General features: G+C 37.5%; 1 pseudogene; it reads left to right on the forward strand.

The window, feature by feature from the left end:
• Nucleotides 1-2,873: 2,873 nt before the first annotated feature.
• LOC101436968 (renin receptor pseudogene) lies at nt 2,874-4,031 on the forward strand (annotated as a pseudogene).
• The last annotated feature ends 4,132 nt before the right edge of the window (nt 4,032-8,163 follow it).

The raw sequence follows: 8,163 nt of genomic DNA on the forward strand, positions 1-8,163 counted from the left end.
TCCCCCAGGTGCAACGGTAAGGATCAGGAAGGAATGAGGGTCCAACAGTGAGCCCCTGATACTAATGACTATGCTTGTGAGCCTATACGCCTGAAATAAGAACAAGGCCTAGAGCAGCACTGTGCCTTGGAGTTTCCTCCTGACAGCCTTCATGTTACTCAAATGTGGCCAGTCTCGAAGCCAAACTCAGCATGTAAATGCAATGCATTCACCCCAGCGTGGGACATGACACCCGGGGATGAGCCTCCCTCGTACCAAGGGATCACTACCAAGTACCAGTTGATGATGCAACTAGAAAATGACCTTGAATTAAAGGTTCAATATGGACCAGCAGAATATCCCTGTCTACATATAATAACAGGAGTTTAAAATGCTGTTTGACCTAATGTAAGGGGGAAATGGAAAGGACAAATGAGTTTATATGGCTATGAGTCTCTCAACAAGAGTCTGGAGGTTGTCAGAAGGATTGCCCTTATTCACACCTGAGCAGAGTCTCAGAGACAGATAAAGCAGATACAACCCCAGGTATTGGTTCTTTTGAGAGCTAAAGAGACCCACAGGTTCTATGGTCACGGCAGATGGGGTTCACTGCCATGTCAGTTGGCCCTTCTTTGGAGCTGATGTTTCTGCGTGATGGAGCTGGACACAGATGGGATCTCTTTTCACAAGACTTTCATGCTACTTTACTGGAATTGTAGTTGGTGCTGGGGTTTAAGATATATCTAGGGGATTTGAATCTCTGGACTGACAATATGATAGCCAGGCCCTGAGCCTCAACAGACGTCAACTCCTACACTCTGATTTAGTGGACTTACCCCACTCAGCTAACGTGGAGTTGAAGAATGTCAACCACCACACCATGGAGCCTAGAGTGCCTACAACTGAAAGCGGGAGGATTGCATCCAGTATCCATGTGGAATCTAAGCCTCCTCTTGACATAGATGTGCAATGGACACAACCAATCCAAGGTCCACAGAGAAAATGTGGCATTGGTGTGGGAAAAGTGGCCATGGTGGCTGCTGGGTGCAGGAATGGGAGGAAGAGATGAGATGTGGAGGCATTTTCGGGACTTGGAGTTGTCCTGGGTGGTGCTTCAGGGACAATTACCAGACATTGTAGATCCTCCCAGGGCCCACTAGATGGAACGTGGGAGAATATGGGCTATGATGTGGACCATTGACCATGAGGTACAGCGATGCCCAGAGATATACTTACCAAATGCAATGGATGTGTCATGATGATGGGAGAGAGTGTTGCTGTGGGGGGAGTGGTGGGGTGGGGGCGGTGGGGTTGAATGGGACCTCATATTTTTTGAATGTAATATTTTTAAAAAATGAATTAAAAAATTTTAAAAAAAAGAAAGAAATGAGGCATCCAATTTGGAAAGGAAGAATTAAAACTTTCAATATTTGCAGATGATATATGATTGTATACTAGAAAATCCTAAGAAATCTGCAACAAAGCTGCTAGAGTTAATAAATGATTTCAGTAGAGTATCAGGATACAAGATCAATACACAAATATCAGTGGTGTTTCTATACACTAATAATGCACAAACTGAGGAGGAAGTCAGGAAAAAAATTCCACTTACAATAACAATTAAAAGAATCAAATATTTAGGAATAAACTTAACCAAGGATGCAAAGCACTTGTATTCAGAAAACAGTAATGCATTGCTAAAAGAAATCAAAAAAGACCTAAATAATTGGAAGAACATTCCATGCTCATGGATTGGAAAACTAAATACCATTAAGATGTCAGTTCTACCCAAATTGATATACAGATTCAAGGTAATTCCAATAAAAATTCCACCAGCATTTTTTAAACAAATGGAAAATGCTATTAACAAATTTATCTGGACGAGTAAGAAGCCAGAAACATCTTAAAAAGGAAAAGTAAATTTGGAGGACTCTCACTTCCAGACTTTAAATCATGTTACCTAGCTACAGTGGTAAAAACAGCATGGTATTGGCATAAAGATAGACACATAGACCAATGGAACCAAACTGATCGTTCAGAAACAGACCCTCACATCTATGGTCAAGTAATTTTTAACAAACCTGTCAAGCCCTCCCAGTTTGGGCAGAACATTTTATTCAACAAATGGTGTTGGGAGAACTGGATATCCACAGTCAAAAAAAAGAAGACCCCTACCTCACACCTTATACAAAAATTAACTCAAAATGGATCAAAGACCTAAATATAAAAGGAAGTACAAAAAAGCTCCTAGAAGAAAATGTAGGGAAACATCTTCAAGACCTGGTGGTAGGTGGTAGATTCTCAAACCTTACACCAAAAGCATGAACAACAAAAGAAAACATGGATAAATGGGACCTCCTCAAACTTAAACATTTCGGTGATTCAAAGGACTTCATCAAGGTGGTGAAAAGGCAGCTCAGTCGATGGGAGAAAATATTTGGAAACCACTTATCTGATAAAGGTTTGGTTTCCATTCTATATAAAGAGATCGTACAATTCAACACAAAAAGAACAAGCAAGCCAATAAAAAAATTGGCAAAAGATTTAAATAGACATTTCTCAAAAGAGGAAATATAAATGGCCAAAAAGCACATGAAAAACTGTTCCATATCACTAGCTATTAGGGAAATGCAAATTAAAACAACAATAAGATATCATCTAACACCACATAGAATGGCCATTATTAAAAAGCAGACAACAATAATCCTGGAGAGGATGTGGAGAAATAGGAACACTCCTTCACTGTTGGTGGGAGTGTAAAATGGTGCAGCCTCTGTGGAAGATAGTTTGGTGGTTCCTCAGGAAGCTAAATATAGAACTGCCAAATGATCCGGCAATTCCTCTACTAGGAATATATCCAGAAGAACTAAAAACTATGGCACGAATAGAGCCCTGCTGAGGCCACCGCGGAACCATGGCTGTGCTCATGCTCCTGTGCTTGTTGGTGACGGGTGTTTGGGGAAACGAGTTTAGTATATTAAGATCACCAGGGTCTGTTGTTTTCCATGATGGAAATTGGCCCATACCATGAGAGTGAATCCCAGATGTGGCTGCATTGTCCATGGGCTTCTCTGTGAAAGAAGACCTTTCTTGGCCAGGGCTTGCAGTGGATAACCTATTCCATTATCCTTGAGCTACCGTTATGGTGATGGTGAAGGGGGTGGACAAACTGGCTTTACCCCCAGGTAGTGTCATCTCATACCCTTTGGAGAACGCAGTTCCTTTTAGTCTTGACAGTGTTGCAAATTCCATTCATTCCTTATTTTCTGAAGAAACACCTGTAGTTTTGCAGTTGGCTCTCAGTGAGGAAAGAGTCTATATGGTGGGAAAGGCAAACTCAGTTTTTGAAGACCTTTCAGTAACATTATGACAGCTCGGTAATCGCCTGTTTCAAGAAAACACTATTCTCAATTCATTTCCCTTCAATTCTCTGAGTAGGAATAATGAAGTTGACCTACTCTTCCTTTCTGAACTGCAAGTGCTACATGATATTTCAAGTTTGTTGTCTCGACATAAGCATCTAGCCAAGGATCATTCTCCTGATTTATATTCCCTGGAGCTGGCAGGTTTGGATGAAATTGGGAAACGTTATGGGGAAGACTCTGAACAATTCAGAGATGCATCTAAGATTCTGGTTGATGCTCTGCAAAAGTTTGCAGATAATATGCATAATCTTTATGGTGGGAATGCAGTGGTAGAATTAGTGACTATCAAGTAATTCGACACAACCCTTGTGAGGAAAACAAGGACTATCCTTGAGGCAAAACCAGTGCGCAACCCAGAAAGTCCCCTATAACCTTGCATATAGGTATAATTTTGAGTATTCCATGGTTTTCAAAATGGTACTTTGGATAATGATCACCTTGGCCTTGGCTATGATTATTACCTCTTATAATATTTGGAACATGGATCCCGGATATGATAGCATCATTTATAGGATGACAAACCAGAAGATCCGAATGGATTGAACTTTCCTTAGGCCAAGCTTAGAAAACAGGTTTAGAAATTGGCCATTTTGTTAAAATCTTCTAATGTGGTTTAAAATAGATAGTATACTTTAAATTTATATAAAAAACAAGCCATTGTATTCTTTTTGTGTGTGTGCCTGTGACTTCTTTTAGAGTGAATTATAGTATTGATGTGAAACAAATTGTGTGATAAAGATTCCATATATGCTTAAATGTTCCATATATGCTTCAATGATATAACCATTAACATAATCTCATTCCATGTAATATTTGGAAATATGCACTGAAATAAATGTAAACCATTTAGAATAGCCTGTGTTATTTATGTTGGAAAAATGCACTGAATTACTAGAGAAACTTATGAATGCTTAAATTCCTTACAAGGGATTGGTGAAAATCAAATTTGGGCTATTATATACTGTGAACCATTTGTAAACGTCTTAATTTGATGTAAATATCTCTGAAATGAGAGGAAAGGTTTTACTAGAGCATCCCTAAAATATAGATGTGCTTACATAATCACTTAGTTTTGGAACTGTATTCTGATTGACAAAGGATAGCGATTTTTTTAATCTCTTAAAGTTTGGTGGTCTGTATGGTCTGGTGTGGCTATTAAAAATACTACATCAATTTAAGAAGAAACTAGCTTTGTGAAGGTATAGATGCTTGTAATTATACACACAAAAACAAATCTTCGGTGGACATTTTGGGGCATGAATACAAAACTTTTATTTCAATAACTTTTCCCCCTGTGTAAGTTTCTTTGGTTTGTGGTATAGCTTCATTCTATAGAATATTAAGTGGATGTGAATGATTCCTGCTTTTCATTTGGAAGTGGACCAATGTCTATAAGAATGGCAAATAAAATTAATGATGATTCCATAAAAAATAAAAAATAAAAACTATGACACGAACAGACATCTGCACACCAATGTTCATAGCAGCTTTGTTCACTATTGCCAAAAGATGGAAACAACCCAAGTGTCCATCTACCAATGAATGGATAAACAAAATGTGGTATATATGTATGATGGAATACTATGCTGCAATAAGAAGAAATGAAATTGGGACATATATGGTAACATGGATGAGTCTTGAAGACATTATACTAAGCAAAGTAAGCCAGATACAAAAGAACAAATATTGCGTGGTCTTGTTAATATGAATTAAGTACAAATAATAAAACACATGGAATTAAAACCTAGAGTATAGGTTATAAGGAGATAAGAGGAGGGATAAGAAGAACTATGGATGTTTTTTTCTTAAAGATTTATTTTTTTAATTTATTTCTCTCCCCTCCCACCCTCCAGTTTGTCTGCTCTCTGTGTCCATTCGCTGTGTGTTCTTCTGTGATCATTTCTATCCTTACCAGCGGCACCTGGAATCTGTGTTTCTTTTTGTTGCGTCATCTTGTTGTGTCAACTCTCCATGTGTGCGGCGCCATTCTTGGGCAGGCTGCACTTTCTTTTGCACTGGGCAGCTCTCCTTACAGGGTGCACTCCTTGCATGTGGGGCTCCCCTATACGGGGGACTCCCCTGCGTGGCACGGTGCTCCTTGAGCACATCAGAACTGCACATGGGCCAGCTCCACACAGGTCAAGGAGGCCCAAGGTTTGAATCACGGACCTCCCATGTGGTAGGCGGACACCCTATCCATTGGGCCAAGTCCGCTTCCCTGGATGTTTTATGTATGTAGAAGTTTTAATTAACTTGATTGTAAAAGTCTGGAGTTGGATAGAGTTGATAGTAACACTTTATAGTGAGTTAACAACTGGTTTATAAATGGGATTGTGACTGAAAAAGGTAGTCTGGGGAAGTAAATGTCAATAGAAAGAAAGCTAAAGAATAATCTAGGGACTGCATAACACTGTGAATCCAGAGGCCGTTGAGAATTGTGGTTAAGGGTACAAATGCAAGAGAGACCTTCTGTGAGCTAGAGAAGATGTACATCACTATTGCAGGGTGATGGTAATATGGAGAAACATGGGAAAACTACAACTGGTGTGACCTATAGACTATGGTTAACAGCAATAGTATAATATTCTTGCATTAATGTTGATAATAGAGGTGTATGGAAAAAGTGCGCTGAATGTATGCTATGGACCATAATTGGTGGTAATAGTCTGATGATATTATCTCATAATGTGTAACAAATGTTCCACCAGGGTGTGGAGTTGTATGGGAAATCTACACATCTGTATGATTGTTTTGCAAGTTCGCACTATCTGTTACAAAAATACATTAAAAAAATAGTATGGGTTGGGGGGAAAATACACCAAATGTAAGATAAGGAATATAGTTGGTAATAATATTTTGACAAAGCTCTTGCGTAGTTTGTAACTAATGTTTCACACCAATGCAAAGAGTTGGTGCAGGGTGATGTATGAGACCCCTGTGTGATGTTATGTATGTTTATTTTGTAAGTTTGCAATCTTTACCATATATTTATTGTTTACATGTGTTCATGTATGAATGATATACTTCAATAAAATAAAATAAATTTAAAAAACTGAAAAAGGACATTAACATAAAAATTATAACAAGAGGCATTGGGTAATTGTAATAAGATCAGAAATTGCCACAGACTTCAAAGTAATTAATCATAATTTAAAATAATGTTTAAAAGAATGACATGGCTAGCAATAAATAAATTTAAACAAGGATGTTAAAGACTAATACACTGAAAACTATAAAACATTGCTGAAATAAGTTAAAGAAGACCTAAATAAATGAAAATATATCTTGTGTTCATGGATCGGAAAACTTAATTGTTAATATTATCAATACCACCCAAACTGATACACAGATTAAACACAATTGCTATCAAAATTCCAATAGCAGTTTTGCAAAAATTAAAAAGCCAAACTTCAAATTCATAGGGAATTGCAATGAACCTAAATAACCAAAACAATCTTGAAAAATAAAAACAAAGTTGGAAAACTCACACATTCCAATTTCAAAACTAATTACAAAGCTACAATATACGAAATAGTATGGCACTAGCAAAAGGATAGACATTTAGAACAACAGAAGAGAATTGAGAGTCCAGAAATAAACCTATATATCTAAGGCTGATTGATTTTTTGACAAGGGAATCAAACTATTCAATAGGAAAGAATAGCCTCTTAAACAAATGGTGCTAGAACAACTGGATCTCCACATGCAAAAGAATGAAGTTGGATATTTACTTCATACCATATATAAAAATTAACTCAAAATGAATCAACACCCACATAAAGGAGCTAAAACCATAAAAGTCTTAGAAGAAAATATAGAGGTAAACCTTCATGGTCTTGAATTATATGATAGATTCTTAGATATGACACCCAAAGCATGAGTAAGAAAAAAATAGATAAATTAGACCTCATCAAAATTTAAAACCTTTGTGTATCAAAGGACGTTATCAAGAAAGGGAATAGCCAACCTAGACAATGAAGAAAACAGTTGCTAATCATATGTCTCATAAGGGTCTTATATCCAGAATATTTAAAGAACTTCTACAACTCAACAACGAAAGACAAACAATCTAATTTAAAAATGGACAAATGGCTTGAATAGACATTACTTTAAAGAAGATATACAATGGCCAATATGCACATTAAAAGATACTCCATCTTAGTCATTAAGGAAATGCATATTTTTTAAAAAAAGATACTACTTCACATCCACTATGATGACTATTGTATTTTTTCCAATGTGGAAATTATAAAATGTGGGTGAAGATGTGGAGAAATTGAAAGTCTCATGAATTGCTGGTGGGAATGTAAAATACCATAGATGCTGGATAAAACAGTTTGTTGATTCCTCAGGAAGTTCAACATAGAATTACTACATGACCCAGAAATTCCACTCATTTCCCTCCCAAAGGAATTTAAATCAGGGACTCAAATATATATTTATGCACCCATGATCATAGTGGAATGTATTAGTCAGGGTTCTCTAGGGAAACAGAATCAACAGGAGATATGTGTCAATAGTAAGAGATTTTATAAGAGTCTCTCACGTAACTGTGGGGATGCACAAGTCCAGGTTCTGCAGGCAGGCTGCAAACCAGAGGCTCCAATGAAAGTCCAATGAAGGTCCTTGATGAGTTTTTGGGAGACAATTGGTTGCCCAAACACAAGCTGGGAAGATCTCCCTGAATGTTGGAGTCACTTCCCCTTTTAAGGCATTCAACTGATTGGACAAAGCGTCACTTACTGCTGACGGCGATCTC

This window comes from Dasypus novemcinctus, chromosome 11, assembly GCF_030445035.2.
Source record: "Dasypus novemcinctus isolate mDasNov1 chromosome 11, mDasNov1.1.hap2, whole genome shotgun sequence".
NCBI classification, from domain to species: domain Eukaryota; kingdom Metazoa; phylum Chordata; class Mammalia; order Cingulata; family Dasypodidae; genus Dasypus; species Dasypus novemcinctus.